Consider the following 21,978-nt stretch of genomic DNA (forward strand, 5'->3'; position numbering starts at 1 on the left):
TGTCCTTCCCTCTTCCTTCCCACCGATCTCCCTCCCCCTCTCCTTCCCCGTTCCTCCCCCATCTCCTTCCCCATTCCTTCCCAACATCTCCTTTCCCCCATCTCCTTCCCCCTTCCTTCCCTCCCTTCTCCTTTCCCCGTCCTTCCGCCCTCTGCTTCCCGCCTTCGATCCCCCCCCCTCTCCTTCGTCCCATCTCCTTCCCCCTTCCTTCACCCCTATCTCGGACCGCCTTCCTTCCCTCATCTCCTTCCCCCTTCCTTTTCCCCCTATCTACTTCCCCCTTCCTTCCCCCACTATCTCGTTCACCCTTCCTTCCCCTGTCTCCTTCCCCCTATCTCCTTCCACCTTCCTTCCACCTTTTCTCCTTCCCCCTTCCTTCCCCCATCTCCTTCCCCTTTCCTTCACCCATCGCCTTCTCCCAATCTCCTTCCCCCTTCCTTCCTCCCCTATCTCCTTCCCCTCAATCTCCTTCGCCCTTCCTTCTCCCACATCTTCCCGCTTCCGTCCCCCATCTCCTTCCCCCTTTCTTTCCCCATCTCCTTCCCCTTTCCTTCCCCCCATCTCCTTCCCTCATCTCCTTCCCCCTATCTCCTTCACACTCCCTTCCCCTATCTCCTTCCCCCATCTCCTTCTCCCTATCTCCTTCCCCCTTCCTTCCCCCATCTTCTTCCCTTATCTCCTTCCCCCTTCTTTCCCCACTATCTCCTTCCCACTCTCCTTCCCCCATCTCCTTCCCCCTTAATTCCCCATCTCCATCTCCTCTATCTCCTTCCCCCATCTCCTTCCCCGATCTCCTTCCCCCCACATTCCCCCAACTCATTCCCCCCATCTCCTTCCTTTCCTCCATATCCTTCCCCGCTATCTCCTTCCCCCTTCCTTCCCCACTATCTTCTTCCCCATCTCCTTCCCCCATCTCCATCCCCCATCTCATTCCCCCTTCCTTCCCCCTATCTGCTTCCCCCATCTCCTTCCCCCTTTCTTACCCCACATCTCCTTCATGCTTCCTTCCCCCACATCTTCTTCTACCTTCCATTCCCCCATCTCCTTCCCCCATCTCCTTCCCCCTTCCTTCCCCACTATCTCCTTCCCCCTTCCTTCTCCCCAATCTGCTTCCCCCATCTCCGTCCCCCTTCCTTACCCCCATCTCCATCCCCCTACCTTCCCACCTCTTCTTTCGCCATCTCCTTCCCCATTCCATCCCCATCTCCTTCCCCCTACCTCCTTCCACCTTCCATCACCCATATCTCCTACCCCCTTCCTTCCCCCATCTCCTTCCCCCTTCGGTTCCCCATCTACTCCCTTCCTCCCCCTACTATATCCTTCCCCCCTTCCTTCCTCCATCTCCTTCTCCCCAATCTCCTTCCCCCTTCCTTCCCCCATCACCTTCCCGCATCTCCTTCCCCCTTCCTTCCCCATCTCCTTTCCCCTTCCTCCCGCCAACTCCTTCCCCCCCGATCTGCTTCCCCATCTCCTTCCCCCTTCCTTACCCCCCATCTCCTTCCACCTTCCTTACCCCACCTCTCCTTCCCCTATTCCTTCCCCCATCTCCGTCCCCGCTATCTCTTTCCCCCTTCGTTCCCCCATCTCCTTCCCCCCATCTTCTTCCTCCTTCCTTCCCCCCTAATTCTTCACCCATCTCCTTCCCCCTTCCTTCCCCCCATCTCCTTCCCCCCATCTGCTTCCCCCGCTATCTCCTTCCCCGCTATCTCCTTCCCCCTATCTCCTACCCAACTCCTTCCACCCTATCGGCTTCCCCCCATCTCCTTCCGCCTTCCTCCCCCCATCTCCTTCCCTCTTCCTTCCTCCCCTAACTCCTTCCCCCCAATCTCCTTCCCCCTTCCTTCCACCACATCTCCTTGCCCCTTCCTTCCCCCATCTCATTCCTTCATCTCCTTCCCCTTTTCTTCCCCCCATCTCCTTTCCCCCATCTCCTTCCCCCATCTCCTTCCCCATCTCCTTTACCCTTCCTTCCTCCCCTATCTCCTTCCCCCCATCTCCTTCCCCCTTCCTTCCCCCACATCTCATTCGCCCTTCCGTCCCCAATCTCCTTCCCCCTTTCTTTCCCCATCTCCTTCCCCCTTCCTTCCCCAATCTCCTTACCCCCATCTCCTTCCCCGATCTCCTTCCCCCATCTCATTCCCCCATCTCCTTCCTCCTTCCTTTCCTCCATATCCTTCCCCGCTATATCCTTCCCCCTTCCTTCCCCCATCTCATTCCTTCATCTCCTTCCCCCTTTCTTCCCCATCTCCTTTCCCCCATCTCCTTCCCCCATCTCCTTCCCCATCTCCTTTACCCTTCCTTCCTCCACTATCTCCTTCCCCCCATCTCCTTCCCCCTTCCTTCCCCCACATCTCCTTCCCCCTTCCGTCCCCCATCTCCTTCCCCCTTTCTTTCCCCATCTCCTTCCCCCTTCCTTCCCCCATCTCATTCCGCCCATCTCCTTCCTCCTTCTTTTCCTCCATATCCTTCCCCGCTATCTCCTTCCCCCTTCCTTACCCACTATCTTCTTCCCCATCTCCTTCCCCCATCTCCATCCCCCATCTCATTCCCCCTTCCTTCCCCCTATCTGCTTCCCCCATCTCCTTCCCCCTTTCTTACCCCACATCTCCTTCCCGCTTCCTTCCCCCACATCTTCTTCTACCTTCCATTCCCCCATCTCCTTCCCCCTTCCTTCTCCCCAATCTGCTTCCCCCATCTCCGTCCCCCTTCCTTAACCCCATCTCCTTCCCCCTTCCTTCCTCCCCTATCCCCTTCCCCCCAATCTCCTTCCCCCTTCCTTCCCCCACATTTCCTTCCCCCTTCCTTCCCCCCATCTCTTTCTGTCCCCATCTCCTTCCCGTTTCCTTTCCCCCCATCTCCTTCCCCCATCTCATTCCCCCTTCCTTCCCCCCTATTTCCTTCCCCTTATCTCCTTTCCCCTTCCTTCCCCATCTCCTTCCCCATCTCCTCCCCCCTTCCTTCCCCCTTTCTTCCCCCCATCTCCTTTCCCCCTATCTCCTTCCCCCTTCCTTCACCCCATCTCCTTCCCCCTTCCTTCCGCCCCTATCTCCTTCCCCCCAATCTCCTTCCCCCTTCCTTCCCCATCATCTTCTTCCCCCTTCCTTCCCACATCTCCTTCCCCTTTTCTTTCCCCATCTCCTTCCCGTTTCCTTCCCCCATCTCCTTCCCCCCTATCTCCTTCCCCCTTCCTTCCCCCATCACCTTCCCCCTTTCTTTCGCCCTCTCCTTCCCGTTTCCTTCAACCCCTAATCTTTCCCCTATCTCCTTCCTCCTTCCTTCACCAATCACCTTCCCACTTCCTTCCACTCATCTCGTTCCCACGCTATCTCCTTCGCCCTTCCTTCCCCCCTATCTCCTTCACCAAATCTCCTTCCCCCTTCCTTCACCCCATCTCCGTCTCCCTATCTCCTTCCCCCTTCCTTCCCCCATCTCCTTCCCCCATCTCCTTCCCCCTCCCTTCCCCCATCTCCATCCCCCGCTATCTCCTTCCCCCTTTCTTCCCCCATTAGCTTCCCCCATCTCCTTCCCCCTTACATACACCTCATCTCCTTCCCCCACATCTCCTTCCCCCTTCCTTCCCCCATCTCCTTCCCCCGTCTCCTTCCCCCATCTCCTTCCCCCGCTATATCCTTCCCCCTTCCTTCCCCCCAATCCTTCCCCTATCTCATTTCCTGTTCCTTTCCCCCATCTCCCTGCCCCTTCCTTCCGCCAATCTCCTTCCCCTGCTGTCTCCTTCGCCCTTGCTTCCCTCCATCTCCTTCCCCAAATCTCCTTCCCCCTTCCTTCACCCCATCTCCTTCCCACCTATCTCCTTCCCCCTTCATTCCCCCCATCTCCTTCCCCCATCTCCTTCCCCCTTCCATACACCTCATCTCCTTCCCCCACATCTCCTTCCCGCTTCCTTCCCCGCTAATCTCCTTCCCCCCTGTCTCCTTCCCCCTTCCTTCCCCCATCTCCTTCACCCGCTATCTCCTTCCCCGTTCCTTTCCCCCATCTACTGCCCCCTTCCTTCCCCCCTATCTGCTTCCCCCATCTCCTTCCACCTTCCTTCCACCATATCTCCTTACCCCATTCCTTCCCCCATCTCTTTCCCCGCTATCTCCTTCCCCCTTCCATCACCCCTATCTCCTTCCCCCTATCTCCTACCCCCTTCCTTCCACACTATCGGCTTCCACCCATCTCCTTCCCCCTTCCTTCCGCCCATCTCCTTCCCCAATCTCATTCCACCTTCCTTCCTCCTATCTCCTACCCCCTTCATTCCCCCATCTCCTTCACACTTCGTTACCCCATCTCCTTCTCCCCATCTCCTTACCCATTCCTTCTCCGCTATCTCCTTTTCCCCGATCTCCTTCCCTCTTCCTTCCCCATCTCCTTCTCCTCTGTCTCCTTCCCCCTTCCTTCCCCACTATCTCCTTCTCCCCTATCTCATTCTGCCTTCCTTCTCCCCCAATCTCCTCCGCACATCTCCTTCCCCCTTCTTTCCCACATCTCCTTCCCCCCATCTCCTTTCCCCATCTCCTTCCCCATCTCCTTCCCCCTTCCTTCCTCCCCTATCTCCTTCCCCCTAATCTCCTTCCCCCTTCCTTCTCCCACATCTCCTTCCCACTTCCGTTCCCCATCTCCTTCCCCCTTTCATCTCCTTCCCCCTATCTCCTTCCCCTCCTTTCCTTCTATCTCCTTCCCCCATCTCCTTCCCCCTATCTCCTTCCCCCTTCCTTCCCCCATCTCCATCACCCCTATCTCCTTCCCCCCAACTCCTTCCCCGATCTCCTTCCCCCCTCCTTCCCCCATCTCATTCCCCCCGTATCTCCTTCCTCCTTCCTTCCCCGCTATCTCCTTCCCCATCTCCTTCCCCCATCTCCTTCCCCGTCTCATTCCCCCTTCCTTCCCCCTATCTGCTCCCCCCATCTCCTTCCGCCTTTCTTACCCCACATCTCCTTCCCCCTTCCTACCCCCACATCTCCTTCTACCTTCTATTCCTTCCCCCATCTCCTTCCCCATTCCTTCCCCACTATCTCCTTCCCCCTTCCTTCCCCCCAATCTGCTTGCACCCATCTCCTTCCCCCTTCCTTACCCACATCCCCTTCCCCCTTCCTTCCTCCACATCTCCTTCCCACCTTCCTTCCCCACAATCTCCTTCCCCGCTATCTCCTTCCCCCTTCCGTCCCCCATCTCCTTCCCCCCATCTGCTTCCCCCTTCCTTCCTCCCAATCCTTCCTCCGTATCTTCTTCCCCATCCTTCCCCCATCTCCTTCCCCCTTTCTTCCCCCATCTCCTTCCTCCATCTACTTCCCCCTTCCTTCCGCCAAACCTTCCCCCCTGTCTCCTTCCCCCATCCTACCCCAATCTCCTTCCCCATTCCTTACCCCACATCTCCTTCCCCCTTCCTTCCCCCATCTCCTTCCCCCTACCACCTTCTCACTTCCTTCCCCCATCTCCTTCCCCTTATCTCCTTCCCCTTTCCTTCCCCCATCTCCTTCCCCCTTCCTTCCCCTTCCTTCCCCCATCTCGTTCCCCCTTCCTTCCCCTATCTGCTCCCTCCCATCTCCTTCCCCCTTCCTTACCCCCATCTCGTTCCCCCTTCCCTCCCCCTCATCTCCTTCCTCATTCCTTACCCCACATCTCCTTCCCCATTCCTTACCCCACATCTCCTTCCCCCTTCCTTACCCCTTCCTTCCCCCATCTCCTTCCCCCTACCTCCTTCCCACTTCCTTCCCCCCCATCTCCCTTCCCCATCTCCTTCCCGCATCTCATTCCCTCTTCATTCCCACCAATCTCCCTCCCCCTCTCCTTTCCCGTTCCTCCCCCATCGCCTTCCCCCTTCCTTCCCAACATCTCCTTCCCCCCATCTCCTTCCCCCTTCCTTCCCTCCCCTCTCCTTTCCCCGTCCTTCCGCCCTCTGCTTCCCGCCTTCGATTCCACCCCTCTCCTTCGTCCCATCTCCTTCCCCCTTCCTTCACCCCTATCTCGGACCGCCTTCCTTCCCTCATCTCCTTCCCCCTTCCTTCCCCCTTTTCTCCTTCCCCCTTCCTTCCCCCCATCTCCTTCCCCTTTCCTTCCCACCGATCTCCCTCCCCCTCTCCTTCCCCCTTCCTTCCCAACATCTCCTTTCCCCCATCTCCTTCCCCCTTCCTTCCCTCCCCTCTCCTTTCCCCTTCCTTCCGCCCACTGCTTCCCCCCATCTGCTACCACCTTCCTTCCTCCCAATCCTTCCCCCCATCTTCTTCCCCATCCTTCCCCCATTTCCGTCCCCCTTTCTTCCCCCATCTCCTTCCTCCATCTACTTCCCCCTTCCTTCCCCCAATCCTTCCCCCCGTCTCCTTCCCCCATCCTACCCCAATCACCTTCCCCATTCCTTACCCCACATCTCCTTCCCCTTCCTTCCCCCCTCTCCTTCCCCCATCTCCTTTCACCTTCCTTCCCCATCCTTCCCCCATCTCGTTCCCCCTTCCTTCCCCCTATCTGCTTCCTCCCATCTCCTTCCCCCTTCCTTACCCCCATCTCGTTCCCCCTTCCCTCCCCCTCATCTCCTACCCCATTCCTTAACCCACATCTCCTTCCCCCTTTCTTCCCACCGATCTCCCTCCCCCTCTCCTTCCCCCTTCCTCCCCCATCTCCTTCCCCCTTCTTCCCAACATCTCCTTTCCCCCATCTCCTTCCCCCTTCCTTCCCTCCACTCTCCTTTCCCCTTCCTTCCGCCCTCTGCTTCCCGCCTTCGATCCCCCCCCTCCATCGTCCCATCTCCTTCCCCCTTCCTTCACCCCTATCTCGTACCGCCTTCCTTCCCCCATCTCCTTCCCCTTCCTTCTCCCCCTCATCTCCTACCCCATTCCTTAACCCACATCTCCTTCCCCCTTTCTTCCCACCGATCTCCCTCCCCCTCTCCTTCCCCCTTCCTCCCCCATCTCCTTCCCCCTTCTTCCCAACATCTCCTTTCCCCCATCTCCTTCCCCCTTCCTTCCCTCCACTCTCCTTTCCCCGTCCTTCCGCCCTCTGCTTCCCGCCTTCGATCCCCCCTCTCCTTCGTCCCACCTCCTTCCCCCTTCCTTCACCCCTATCTCGTACCGCCTTCCTTCCCCCATCTCCTTCCCCTTCAATTTCCCCCTATCTACCTCCCCCTTCCTTCCCCTACTATCTAGTTCCCACTTCCTTCCCCCGTCTCCTTCCCCCTATCTCCTTCCCCCTTCCTTCCCCCCTTTCTCCTTCCCCCTTCCTTCCCCCCATCTCCTTCTCCTTTCCTTCCCCCATCTCCTTCTCCCAATCTCCTTCCCCCTTCCTTCCACCATGTCCTTCTCCCCATCTCCTTCCCCCTTCCTTTCCCTCGATCTCATTCCCCCATCTCCTTTCCCCTTCCTTCCCCCATCTCCTTTCCACCATCTCCTTCCCCCTTCCTTCACCACCATCTCCTTCCCCCCTATCTCCTTCTCCCTTCCTTCCGCACAACTCCTTCCCCCGTCTCCTTCCCCCTTCCGTCCCCCCATCTCCTTCCCCCTATCTCCTACTCCCTTCCTTCCCCCATCTCCTTTCCACCATCTCCTTCTCCCTTCCTTCACCACATCTCCTTCCCCCCATCTCCTTCCCCCTTCCCTCCGCTCAACTCCTTCCCCCATCTCTTTCCCTCTTCCGTCCCCCCATCTCCTTCCCCCATCTCGTTCTCCCTTCCTTCCCCATCTCCTCCACCTTCCTTCTCCCATCTCTTTCCCCCTTCCGATCCCCATCCCCTTTCCCCTATCTCATTCACTCTTCCTTCCCACATCTCCTTCCCCCATCTCCTTCCCCCTTCCTTCCTCCATCGTCTTCCCCCTTCCTTCCCCCCCATATCCTTCCCCCTTTATTCCCACCCATCCCCTTCTCCCCTATCTCCTTCCGGCATCGCATTCCCCCCTATCTCCTTCCCCCTTCCTTTGCCCCATCACCGTCTCCCACAATTTCCTTCCCCTTCCTTCCCCCTATCTGCTTTCCCCCATCTCCTTCGCCCTTCCTTACTCTACATCTCTTCCCCTTCATTCCCCCACATCTCCTTCCCCCGCTATCTCCTCCCCCCTTCCTTCCCCCATCTCCTTCCCCCTTCCAGCCCCCCTATCTCCTTGTCCCCATCTCCTTCACCCTTCCTTACGCCCCATCTCCTTCCCCCTTCCTTCCTCCACATCTCCTTCCCCCTTCCTTCCCCACAATCTCCTTCCCCGCTATCTCCTTCCCCCTTCCTTCCACCATCTCCTTCCCCCCATCTGCTTCCCCCTTCCTTCCTCCCAATCCTTCCCCCCTATCTTCTTCCCCATCCTTCCCCCATCTCCGTCCCCCTTTCTTCCCCATCTCCTTCCTCCACCTACTTCCCCCTTCCTTCCCCCCTGTCTCCTTCCCCCATCCTACCCCAATCTCCTTCCCCATTCCTTACTCCACATCTCCTTCCCCCTTCCTTCCCCCACATCTCCTTCTACCATCTCCTTCCCCCTTCCTTCCCCCATCTCCTTCCCCATTCCTTACCCCACATCTCCTTCCCCTTCCTTCCCCCATCTCCTTCCCCCTACCTCCTTCCCACTTCCTTCCCCATCTTCCTCCCCATCTCCTTCCCCTTATCTCCTTCCCCTTTCCTTCCCTCCTCTCCTTACCCCCATCTCGTTCCCCTTTCCCTCCCCCCATCTCCTTCCCCATTCCTTAACCCACATCTCCTTCCCCCTTCCTTCCCCACATCCATCTCCTTCCCCCTTCCTTCCCACCGATCTCCCTCCCCCTCTCCTTCCCCCTTCCTTCCCTCCCCTCTCCTTTCCCCTTCCTTCCGCCCTCTGCTTCCCGCCTTCAATCCCCCCTCTCCTTCGTCCCATCTCCTTCCCCCTTCCTTCACCCCTATGTCGTACCGCCTTCCTTCCCCCATCTCCTTCCCCTTCCATCTCCCCCATCTACCTCCCCCTTCCTTCCCCTACTATCTCGTTCCCACTTCCTTCCCCCGTCTCCTTCCCCCATCTCCTTCCCCCTTCCTTCCCCCTTTCTCCTTCCCACTACCTTCCCCCTATCTCCTTGCCCCCATCTCCTTCCCCCTTCCTTCCTCCACATCTCCTTCCCCCCTTCCTTCCCCTCATCTCCTTCACCCATCTCCTTCCCCCTTCCTTCCCCCCATATCCTTCCCCCTTCCTACCCCCATCTCCATCCCCCTGTCTCCATCCTCCTTATCTCCTTTCCCTTTCCTTCCCCCATCTCCTTCTCCCCTATCTCCTTCCCCCTCTCCTTCACCCCATCTCTTTCCCCTTCCTTCCCCCATCTCCTTCCCCATCTCCTTCCCCCTTCCTTCCCCATAATCCTTCCACCCTGTCTCCTTCCCCCATTCTTACCCCCATCTCCTTCCCCACTCCTTACCCCCATCTCCTTCCCACTTCCTTCCCCTTCCTTCCCCCATCTCGTTCCCCCTTTCTTCAACCTATCTGCTTCCCCAATCTCCTTCCCCCTTTCTTACCCCCATCTCGTTCCCCCTTCTCTCCCCCTCATCTCCTTCCCCATTCCTTACCCCACATCTCCTTCCCCCTACCTTCGCCCATCTCCTTCCCCCATCTCCTTCCCACTTCCTTCCCCCATCTCCCTCCCCCATCTCCTTCCCCCATCTCCTTCCCCCATCTCCTTCCCCCTTCCTTCCCAACATCTCCTTTCCCCCACCTCCTTCCCCCTTCCTTCCCTCACCTCTCCTTTCCCCTTCATTCCGCCCTCTGCTTCCCGCCTTCGAGCCCCCCTCTACTTCCTCCCATCTGCTTCCCCCTTCCTTCACCTCTATCTTCTACCGCCTTCCGTCCCCATCTCCTTCCCCTTCCTTCCCCCCATCTACTTCCCCCTTCCTTCCCCCACTATCTCGTTCCCCCTTCCTTCCCCCGTCTCCTTCCCCCCATCTCCTTCCCCCTTCCTTTCCCCTTTTCTCCTTCCCCTTTCCTTCCCCCATCACCTTCCCCCTTCCTTCCCCCATCTCCTTCTCCCCATCTCCTTCCCCCTTCCTTCCCCTCGATCTCATTCCCCCCATCTCCTTCCCCCTTTCTTCCCCATCTCCTTCCACCATCTCCTTCCCCCTTCCTTCCCCCAGCTCCTTTCCACCATCTCCTTCACCTTCCTTCACCCCATCTCCTTTCCCCTATCTCCTTCCCCCTTCCTTCCACTCAACCACTTCCCCCATCTCCTTCCACCTTCTGTCCCCCCATCTCCTTCCCCATCTCCTTCCCCTTCCTTCCCCCATCTCCTTCCCCCCATCACCATCCCCCTTCCTTCCCACCTCTCCTTCCCCCATCTACTTCCCCATTCCATCCCCCATCTCCTTCCCCCATCTCCTTCCCCCTTCCTTCACCCATATCTCCTACCCCCTTCCTTCCCCCATCTCCTTCCCCCTTCCTTTCCCCAATCTCCTTCCCCCTTCCTTCCCCATCACCTTCCCCCATCTTCTTCACCCTTCCTTCCCCCATCACCTTCCCCATCTCCTTCCCCCTTCCTTCCCCTCATATCCTTCCCCCTTCCTGCCTCCATCTCCTTCCCCCATCTCCTTCCCTCTTCCTTCCCCTATCACCTTCCCCCATCTCCTTCCCCCTTCCTTCCCCATCTCCTTCCCACTTCCTTCCCCCCAAAGCCTTCCCCCTTCCTCCCCCCATCTCCTTCTCCCCTATCTCCTTCCCGCATATCCTTCACCCCTATCTCCTTCGCCCTCTCCTTCTCCCCATCTCCTTCCCGCATCTCCATCCCCCCTTCCTTCCCCCATCTCCTTCCCCCATCTCCTTCACCCTTCCTTCCCCCATCTCCTTCCCCCTTCCTTCACCCCATATCCTTCCCCCTTCCGACCCCCCATCTCCTTCCCCCTATCTCCTTCCCCTTATCTCCTTTCCCTTTCCTTCCCCCCATCTCCTTCTCCCCTATCTCCTTCCACCCTCTTCTTCACCCCATCTCCTACCCCCTTCCTTCCCCCATCTCCTTCCCCCTTTCTTCCCCCTTCCGTCCCCTCCCTCTCCTTCCCAACAATCTCCTATCCACTTTCTTCCCCCGCTACTCCTTCCCTTATCTCCTTCCCCCTTCCTTTCCCAATATCTCCTTCCCCATCTCCATCCTTCCTTCCTCCACATCTCCTTCCTCCTTCCTTCCCCCATCTCCTTCACCCTTTCCTCCCCATCTCTTTCCCCCTTCCTTCACCCACATATCCTTCCCCCTTCCTACCCCCCATCTCCTTCCCCCTATCTCCTTCCCCCTTATCTCCTTTCTCTTTCCTTCCCCCATCTCCTTCTCCCCTATCTCCTTCCGCATCTCCATCCCCCTACCTTCTTCCCCCTTCCTTCCCCCAATATGATTCCCCCCTATCTCCTTCCCCCTTCCTTTCCCCATCACCTTCTCCCACTATTTCCTTTCCCCTTCCTTCCCCCATATGCTTTCCCCCATCTCCTTCCCCCTTCCTTCCCCCTATCTCCTTCCAACCATCTCCTTCCCCCTTCCTTACGCCCCATCTCCTTCCCCCTTCCTTTCTCCACATCTCTTTCCCCCCTTCCTTCCCTCATCTCCTTCCCCCATCTCCTTCCCCCTTCCTTCTCCCATCTCCTTCCCTCTTCCTTCCCACCATATCCTTCCCCCTTCCTACCCCATCTCCTTCCCCCTATCTCCTTCCCCCTTATCTCCTTTCCCTTTCCATCCCCCATCTCCTTCTCCCCTATCTCCTTCCCCCCTCTCCTTCACCCCATCTCTTTCCCCCTTCCTTCCCCCATCTCCTTCCCCCTTTCTTCCTCTTCCGTCCCCCATCTCCTTCTCACCTATCTCCTACCCCCTTTCTTCCCCCGCTATCTCCTTCCCTTATCTCCTTCCCCCTTCCTTCCCCACTATCTCCTTCCCCATCTCCTTCCCCTACCTCCTTCCCTCTTCCTTTCCCCCATCTCCTTCTCCCCATCTCCTTCCCGCATCTCCTTCCCCATCTCCTTCCCCCCTCCTTACCCCATCTCATTCCCCACTATCTCCTTCCCCCACTATTTTCTTCCCTCTTCCTTCCCACATCTGCTTTCCCCATCTCCTTCTCCCTTTCTTTCCCACTATCTCCTTCCCCCTTCCTTCTCCCCAATCTGTTTCCCCATCTCCTTCCCCCTTCCTTCCTCCACATCTCCTTCCTCCCTTCCTTCCCCCCAATCTCCTCCCCTGCTATCTCCTTCCCCCTTCCTTCCCCCATCTCCTTTCCACCATCTCCTTCCCCTTCCTTCACCCCTTCTCCTTCCCCCTATCTCCTTCCCCCTTCCTTCCGCACAACTCCTTCCCCCATCTCCTTCCCCCTTTCTTCCACTCAACTCCTTCCCCCTTCTGTCCCCCCATCTCCTTCCCCCATCTCCTTCCCCCTTCCTTCCCCCATCTCCTTCCCCCATCTCCATCCCCCTTGCTTCGCACCTTTCCTTCCCCATCTCCTTCCCCATTCCATCCCCCATCTCCTTCCCCTTATCTCCTTCCCCCTTCCTTCACCCATATCTCCTACCCCCTTCCTTCCCCCATCTCCTTCCCCCTTCCTTTCCTCATCTACTTCCCCCTTCCTCCCACTACTATATCCTTCCCCCATCTCCATCTCCCCAATCTCCTTCCCCCTTCCTTCCCCCATCACCTTCCCCATCTCCTTCCCCCTTCCTTCCCCATCACCTTCCCCATCTCCTTACCCCTTCCTTCCCCATCTCCTTACCCCTTCCTTCCCCCCATAGCCTTCCCCCTTCCTCCCCCCATCTCCTCCTCCCCTATCTCCATCCCGCATCTCCTTCACCCCTATCTCCTTCGCCCCTCTCCTTCACCCCATCTCCTTCCCACTTCCTTCCCACATCTCCTTCCCCCTTTCTTCCCCCTACCGTCCCCTCCATCTCCTTCCTACCTATCTCCTATCCCCTTTCTTCCCCCGCTATCTCCTTCCATTATCTCCTTCCCCCTTCCTTCCCCACTATCTCCTTCCCCATCTCCTTCCCCCTACCTCCTTCTCTCCATCTCTTTCCCGCATCTCCTGCCCCCTTCTCCTTCCCCCTCCTTACCCCATCTCATTCCCCCCATCTCCTTCCCCCTTCCATTCCCCATCACCTTCCCCCCACTATTTCCATCCCCCTTCCTTCCCCCATCTGCTTTCCCCCATCTCCTTCCCCCTTCCTTACACCACATCTCTTCCCCTTCCTTCCCCCACATCTCCTTCCCCTTCCTTCCCCATCTCCTTCCACCGCTATCTCCTCCCCCTTCCTTCCCCCTCTCCTTCCCCCTTCCATGCCCCCCATCTCCTTCCCCCATCACCTTCCCCCTTCCTTCCCCCCATCTCCTTCCCACTTCCTTACACCCCATTTCCTTCCCCCTTCCTTCCTCCACATCTCCTTCCCCCCTTCCTTTCCCCATCTCCTTCCCCCATATCCTTCCCCCTTCCTTCCCCCATCTCCTTCTCCCCTATCTCCTTCCCTCCTCTCCTTCCCCCATCTCCTTCCCCCTTTCTTCCCCCTTCCGTTCCCTCCCTCTCTTTCCCACAAATCTCCTATCCCCTTTCTTCTCCCGCTACTCCTTCCCTTATCTCCTTCCCCCTTCCATCCCCCCATCTCCTTCCCCCTATCTCCATCCCCCTTCCATCACCCCATCTCCTTCCCCCATCTCCTTCCCCTTCCTACCCCCCTCTCCATCCCCCATCTCCTTCCCCATTCCATCCCCCATCTCCTTCCGCCTATCTCCTACTCCCTTCCTTCCCCCATCTCCTTTCCACCATCTCCTTCCCCCTTCCTTCACCCCATCTCCTTCCCCACTATCTCCTTCCCCCTTCCTTCCGCTCAACTCCTTCCCCCATCTCTATCCCCCTTCCGTCCCCCCATCTCCTTCTCCCCTGTCTCCTTCCCCCTTCCTTCCCCATCACATTCCCCCATCTCCTTCGCCGTTCCTCCCACCACTATCTCCTTCCCCCATCTTCTTCCCCCTTCCTTCCCCATCTCCTCCCCTTTCCCTCCCCCATCTCCTTCCCCCTGCCTACCCCCATCCCCTTACCCCTATCTCCTTCCCTCTTCCTTCCCCCGATCTCCTTCCCCCATCTCCTTCCCCCTTCCTTCCCCCCCATATCCTTCCCCCTTCCTTCCCACCCATCTCCTTCTCCCCTATCTTCTTCCGGCATCTCATTCCCCCCTATCTCCTTCTCCCTTCTTTTCCCCCATCACCTTCTCCCACTATTTCCTTCCCCCTTCCTTTCCCCTATCTGCTTTCCCCCATCTCCATCGCCTTTCCTTACCCTACATCTCTTCCCCTTCCTTCCTCCACATCTCCTTCCCCCTTCCTTCCCCATCTCCTTCCCACTTCCTTCCCCCTATCTCCTTGCCCCCATCTCCTTCCCCCATTCTTACGCCTAATCTCCTTCGCCCTTTTTCCTCCACATCTCCTTCCCCCCTTCCTTCCCCCCATGTCCTTCCCCCTTCCTACCCCCATCTCCTTCCCACTATCTCCTTCCCCCTTATTTCCTTTCCCTTTCCTTCCCCATCTCCTTCTCCCCATCTCCTTACAACCTCTCATTCACCCCATCTCCTTCCCCCTTCCTTCCCCATCTCCTTCCCCCTTTCTTCCCCTTCCGTCCCCCCATCTCCTTCCCACCTATCTCCTACCCCCTTTCTTCCCCCGCCTTCTCCTTCCCTTATCTCCTTCCCCTTCTTTCCCCACTATCTCCTTCCCCATCTCCTCCCCCCTACCTCCTTCCCTCTTCCATCCCCCCATCTCCTTCTTCCCTATCTCCTTCCCGTATCTCCTTCCCCATCTCCTTCCCCCCTCCTTACCCCATCTCATTCCCCCTATCTACTTCCACCTTCCTTTCCCCATCACCTTCCACCACTATTTCCTTCCCCCTTCCTTACCCCACATCTCCTCCCCTTCCTTCCCCACATCTCCTTCCCCCTTCCTTCCCCCGCAATCTCCTTACCCCCTGTCTCCTTCCCCCTTCCTTCCCCCATCTCCTTCACCCCATCTTCTTCCCCCTTCCTTCCCCCCTAATTCATCCCCCATCTCCTTCCATCTTCCTTCCCCCATCTCCTTCCCACTTCCTTCCCCCACTATTTCCTTCTACCTTCCATTCCCCCCATCTCCTTACACATCCCCTTCCCCTTCCTTCCCCACTATCTCCTTCCCCCTTCCTTCCCCCAATCTGCTTCCCCATCTCCTTCCCCCTTCCATACCCACATCCCCTTCCCCCTTCCTTCCTTCACATCTCCTTCCCCCCTTCCTTCCCCCAATCACCTTCCCCGCTATCTCCTTCCCTCTTCCTTCCACCATCTCCTTCCCCCCATCTCCTTCCCCCTTCCTTCCCCATCTCCTTCCCACTTCCTTCCCCCTATCTCCTTGCCCCCATCTCCTTCCCCCTTCCTTACGCCTAATCTCCTTCGCCCTTTTTCCTCCACATCTCCTTCCCCCCTTCCTTCCCCCATCTCCTTCCCCCTTCCTACCCCCCATCTCCTTCCCACTATCTCCTTCCCCCTTATCTCCTTTCCCTTTCCTTCCCCATCTCCTTCTCCCCATCTCCTTACAACCTCTCATTCACCCCATCTCCTTCCCCCTTCCTTCCCCATCTCCTTCCCCCTTTCTTCCCCTTCCGTCCCCCCATCTCCTTCTCACCTATCTCCTACCCCCTTTCTTCCCCCGCCTTCTCCTTCCCTTATCTCCTTCCCCCTTCTTTCCCCACTATCTCCTTCCCCATCTCCTCCCCCCTACCTCCTTCCCTCTTCCATCCCCCCATCTCCTTCTTCCCTATCTCCTTCCCGTATCTCCTTCCCCATCTCCTTCCCCCCTCCTTACCCCATCTCATTCCCCCTATCTACTTCCACCTTCCTTTCCCCATCACCTTCCACCACTATTTCCTTCCCCCTTCCTTACCCCACATCTCCTCCCCTTCCTTCCCCACATCTACTTCCCAATTCCTTCCCCCGCAATCTCCTTACCCCCTGTCTCCTTCCCCTTCCTTCCCCCATCTCCTTCACCCCATCTTCTTCCCCCTTCCTTCCCCCCTAATTCATCCCCCATCTCCTTCCGTCTTCCTTCCCCCATCTCCTTCCCACTTCCTTCCCCCACTATTTCCTTCTACCTTCCATTCCCCCCATCTCCTTACACATCCCCTTCCCCTTCCTTCCCCACTATCTCCTTCCCCCTTCCTTCCCCCCAATCTGTTTCCCCATCTCCTTCCCCCTTCCATACCCACATCCCCTTCCCCCTTCCTTCCTTCACATCTCCTTCCCCCCTTCCTTCCCCCAATCACCTTCCCCGCTATCTCCTTCCCTCTTCCTTCCACCATCTCCTTCCCCCCATCTGCTTCCCCCTTCCTTCCCCCTAATCCTTCCCCCCGTCTTCATCCCCATCCTTCCCCCCATCTCCTTCCCCCTTCCTTCCCCATCTCCTTCCCCCATCTCCTTCCCCCTTCCTTCCCCCAATCCTTCACCCCTGTCTCCTTCCCCCATCCTTCCCCCCATTTCCTTCCCCATTCCTTGCCCCCATCTCCTTCCCAATTCCTTCCCATTCCTTCCCCCATCTCGTCCCCACTTCCTTCACGCTAACTGCTTCCCCAATCTCCTTCCCCCTTCCTTACCCACATCTCGTTCCCCCTTCCCTCCCACTCATCTCCTTCCCCATTCCTTACCCCACATCTCCTTCCCCCTACCTTCCCCCATCTCCTTCCCCCCATCTCCTTCCCCCTTCTTCCCCCCCTCTCCTTCCACCATCTCCTTCCCCCTTCCTTCACCCCATCCCCTTCCCCCCTATCTCCTTCCCACTTCCTTCCACACAACTCCTTCCCCCATCTACTTCCCCCTTCCATCCCCCCATCTCCTTCCCCCTATCTCCGTCCCCCTTCCTTCACCCCATCTCCTTCACCCTATCTCCTTCCCCTTCCTTCCCCCCTCTCCATCCCCCATCTCCTTCCCCATTCCATCCCCCATATCCTTCCCCCTATCTCCTACTCCCTTCCTTCCCCCATCTCCTTTCCACCATCTCCTTCCCCCTTCCTTCACCCCATCTCCTTCCCCCATCTCCTTCCCCCTTCCTTCCGCTCAACTCCTTCCCCCATCTCTATCCCCATTACGTCCCCCCATCAACTTCTCCCTTATCTCTTCCCCTTCCTTCACCCATCACCTTCCCCCATCACCTTCCCCCTTCCTCCCCCCACTATCTCCTTCCCCCATCTCCTTCTCCCTTCCTTCCCCCACTATCTCCATCCCCCATCTCCTTCCCCCTTCCTTCCCCCATCTCCTTCCCCCTTCCTTCCCCCCCACATCCTTCCCCCTTTCTTCCCACCCATCCCCTTCTCCCCTATCTCCTTCCGGCATCTCATTCACCACTATCTCCTTCTCCCTTCCTTCCACCATGTCCTTCTCCCCATCTCCTTCCCCCTTCCTTCCCCTCGGTCTCATTCCCCCTTTCTTCCCCATCTCCTTCCCCCTACCTCCTTCCCCCATTTCCTTCTCCCCATCTCCTTCCCGCATCTCCTTCCGCCTTCTCCTTCCCCCCTCCTTACCCCATCTCATTCCCCAATCTCCGTCCGCCTTCCTTCCCCCTATCTGCTTTCCCCCATCACCTTCCCCCTTCCTTCCCCCCATCTCCTTCCCACTTCCTTACACCCCATCTCCTTCCCCCTTCCTTCCAGCACATCTCCTTCCCCCCTTCCTTCCCCCATCTCCTTCCCACATCTCCTTCACCCTTCCTTCCCCCATATCCTTCCTCCTTCCTACACCCCCATCTCCTTCCCCCTATCTCCTTCCCCCTTATCTCCTTTCCCTTTCCTTCCCCCATCTCCTTCTCCCCTATCTCCTTCTCCCCTCTTCTTCACCCCATCTCCTTCCCCCATCTCCTTCCCCCTTCCTTCCGCTCAACTCCTTCCCCCATCTCTATCCCCATTACGTCCCCCCATCAACTTCTCCCTTATCTCCTCCCCCTTCCTTCACCCATCACCTTCCCCCATCACCTTCCCCCTTCCTCCCCCCACTATCTCCTTCCCCCATCTCCTTCTCCCTTCCTTCCCCCACTATCTCCATCCCCCATCTCCTTCCCCCTTCCTTCCCCCATCTCCTTCCCCCTTCCTTCCCCCCCACATCCTTCCCCCTTTCTTCCCACCCATCTCCTTCTCCCCTATCTCCTTCCGGCATCTCATTCACCACTATCTCCTTCTCCCTTCCTTCCACCATGCCCTTCTCCCCATCTCCTTCCCCCTTCCTTCCCCTCGGTCTCATTCCCCCTTTCTTCCCCATCTCCTTCCACCATCTCCTTCCCCCTTCCTTCCCCCATCTCATTTCCACGATCTCCTTCCCCTTCCTTCACCCCATCTCCTTCCTCCCATCTCCTTTCCCCTTCCTTCCGCACAACTCCTTCCCCCATCTCCTACCCCCTTCCTTCCACTCAACTCCTTCCCCCATTTCCTTTCCACTTCCGTCCCGCCATCTCCTTCCCCCATCTCCTTCCCCCATCTCCACCCCCCTTCCTTCCACCCTCTCCTTCCCCCATCTCCTTCCCCATTCCATGCCCCACCTCCTTCCCACTATCTCCTTCCCCCTTCCTTCACCCATATCTCCTACTCCCTTCCTTCCCCCATCTCCTTCTCCCCAATCTCTTTCCCCCTTCCTTCCCCATCACCTTCCCCATCTCCTTCCCCATTCCTTCCCCCATCACCTTCCCCCATCTCCTTCTCCCTTCCTTCCCCCCATATCCTTCCCCCTTCCTGCCCCCATCTCCTTCCCCATCTCCTTCCTTCTTCCTTCCCCTATGTCCTTCCCCATCTCCTTCCCCCTTCCTTCCCCCCATAGCCTTCCCCCTTCCTCCCCCCATCTCCTTCTCCCCTATCTCCTTCCCGCAATTCCTTCACCCCTATCTCGTTCCCCCCTCTCCTTCACCCCATCTCCTTCCCCCTTCATTCCCCCATCTCCTTCCCCCTTTCTTCCCCCTTCCGTCCCCTCCATCTCCTTCGTACCTATCTCCAACCCCCTTTCTTCCCCCGCTATCTCCTTCCCTTATATCCTTTCCCCTTCCTTCTCCACTATCTCCTTCCCCCATCTCCTTCTCCCCATCTCCTTCCCGCATCTCCTTCCCCCTTCTCCTTCCCCCCTCCTTACCCCATCTCATTCCCCAATCTCCGTCCGCCTTCCTTCCCCCTATCTGCTTTCCCCCATCACCTTCCCCCTTCCTTCCCCCATCTCCTTCCCACTTCCTTACACCCCATCTCCTTCCCCCTTCCTTCCAGCACATCTCCTTCCCCCCTTCCTTCCCCCATCTCCTTCCCACATCTCCTTCACCCTTCCTTCCCCCCATATCCTTCCTCCTTCCTACACCCCATCTCCTTCCCCCTATCTCCTTCCCCCTTATCTCCTTTCCCTTTCCTTCCCCCATCTCCTTCTCCCCTATCTCCTTCTCCCCTCTTCTTCACCCCATCTCCTTCCCCCTTCCTTCCCCATCTCCTTCCCTCTAGATTCCCTCTTCCGTCCCCTCCCTCTCCTTATCACGAATCTCCTATCCCCTTTCTTCCCCCGCTACTCCTTCCCTTATCTCCTTCTCCCTTCCTTCCCCAATATCTCCTTCCCCATCTTCATCCCACTTCCTTCTTCCCCCTTCCTTCCCCCATCTCATTCCCCCCTATCTCCTTCCCCTTCCTTTCCCCATCACCTTCCGCCACTATTTCCTTCCCCCTCCTTCCCCATATCTGCTTTCCCCCATCTCCTTCCCCCTTCCTTACACCACATCTCTTCCCCCACATCTCCTTCCCCCTTCCTTCCCCATCTCCTTCCCCCTTCCATCCCCCCTATCTCCTTCCCCCATCACCTTCCCCCTTAATCCCCCCATCTCCTTCCCACTTCCTTACACCCAATCTCCTTCCCCCTTCCTTCCAGCACATCTCCTTCCCCCCTTCCTTCCCCCATCTCCTTCCCCCATCTCCTTCCCCCTTCCTTCCCCCCATATCCTTCCTCCTTCCTACACCCCCATCTCCTTCCCCTATCTCCTTCCCCTTTATCTCCTTTCCCATTCCTTCCCCCATCTCCTTCTCCCCTATCTCCTTCTCCCCTCTTCTTCACCCCATCTCCTTCCCCCTTCCTTCCCCCATCTCCTTCCCTCTTTATTCCCTCTTCCTCCCCTCCCTCTCCTTCCCACGAATCTCCTATCCCCTTTCTTCCCCCGCTACTCCTTCCCTTATCTCCTTCTCCCTTCCTTCCCCAATATCTCCTTCCCCATCTTCATCCCACTTCCTTCTTCCCCCTTCCTTCCCCCCATCTCATTCCCCCCTATCTCCTTCCCCTTCCATTCCCCATCACCTTCCGCCACTATTTCCTTCCCCCTCCTTCCCCATATCTGCTTTCCCCATCTCCTTCTCCCTTCCTTACCCCACATCTCTTCCCCTTACTTCCCCCACATCTCCTTCCCCCCTCCTTTCCCATCTCCTTCCCCCGACATTTCCTCCCCCTTCCTTCCCCCATCTCCTTCCCCCTTCCTTCCCCACTATCTCCTTCCCCCAATCTCCTTCCCCCTTCCTTCCGCCCCATCTCCTTCCCCTTCCTTCCTCCACATCTCTTCCCCCCTTCCTTCCCCTATCTCCTTCCCCCATCTCCTTCCCCCTTCCTTCCCCATCTCCTTCCCCCTTCCTTCCACCCCATATCCTTCCCCCTTCCTACCCCATCTCCTTTCCCCTATCTCCTTCCCCCTTATCTCCTTTCCCATTCCTTCCCCCATCTCCTTCTCCCCTATCTCCTTCGCCCCCTCTCCTTCACCCCATCTCTTTCCTCCTTCCTTCCCCCATCTCCTTCCCCCTTTCTTCCGCTTCCGTCCCCCCATCTCCTTCTCACCTATCTCCGACCCCCTTTCTTCCCCCGCTATCTCCTTCCCTTATCTCCTTCCCCCTTCCTTCCCCACTATCTCCTTCCCCATCTCCCTCCCCCTACCTCCTTCCCTCTTCCTTTCCCCCATCTCCTTCTCCCCATCTCCTTCCCGCATCTCCTTCCCCATCTCCTTCCCCCCTCCTTACCCCATCTCATTCCCCACTATCTCCTTCCCCCTTCCTTTCCCCATCTCCTTCCCCTACTATTTCCTTCCCTCTTCCTTCCCCCTATCTGCTTTCCCCATCTCCTTCCCCCTTTCTTACCCCACATCTCCTTCCCCCTTCATTCCCCCACATCTCCTTCTACCTTCCATTCCCCCCATCTCCTTCCCCCATCTCCTTCCCCACTATCTCCTTCCCCCTTCCTTTCCCCATCTCCTTCCCCCACTATTTCCTTCCCTCTTCCTTCCGCCCAATCTGCTTCCCCTCATTCCTTGGGTCCATTCCTTGGGCGGCACAGTGGCACAGTGGTTAGCACTGCTGCCTCAAAGTGCCAGAGACCCGAGTTCATTCCTGCCTCAGGCGACTAACTGTGTGGAGTTTGCACGTTCTCCCCGTGTCTGCGTGGGTTTCCTCCGGGTTCTCCGGTTTCCTCCCACAGTCCAAAGATGTGCAGGTCAGGTGAATTGACCATGCTAAAATTGCCCGTAGTGTTAGGTAAGGGGTAAATGTAGGGGTATGGGTGGGTTGTGCTTCGGCGGGGCGGTGTGGACTCGTTGGGCCGAAGGGCCTGTTTCCACACTGTAAGTAATCTAACCTAATCTAATCATCTCCTTTCCCCTTCCTCATTCCTCACCCACTTCCTTCCACCCACCTCCTTCCCCCCATCACCTTTCCCCTTCCTTCCGCCCTCTGCTTCCCGCCTTCGATCCCCGCCTCTCCTTCGTCCCATCTCCTTCCCCCTTCCTTCACCCCTATTTCGTACAGCCTTCCTTCCCCCATCTCCTTCCCCCTTCCTTCTCCCCTATCTACACCCCCCTTCCTTCCCCCCATCTCCTTCTCCCAATCTCCTTCCCCCTTCCTTCCACCATGTCCTTCTCCCCATCTCCTTCCCCCTTCCTTCTCCTCGATCTCATTCCCCCATCTCCTTCCCCCTACTTCCCCCCATCTCCTTCCCCCTTCCTTTCCACCATCTCCTTCCCCCTTCCTTCACCGCATCTCCTTTCCCACTT

This window comes from Chiloscyllium punctatum, chromosome 23 (assembly GCF_047496795.1).
Source record: "Chiloscyllium punctatum isolate Juve2018m chromosome 23, sChiPun1.3, whole genome shotgun sequence".
Classification (NCBI taxonomy): domain Eukaryota; kingdom Metazoa; phylum Chordata; class Chondrichthyes; order Orectolobiformes; family Hemiscylliidae; genus Chiloscyllium; species Chiloscyllium punctatum.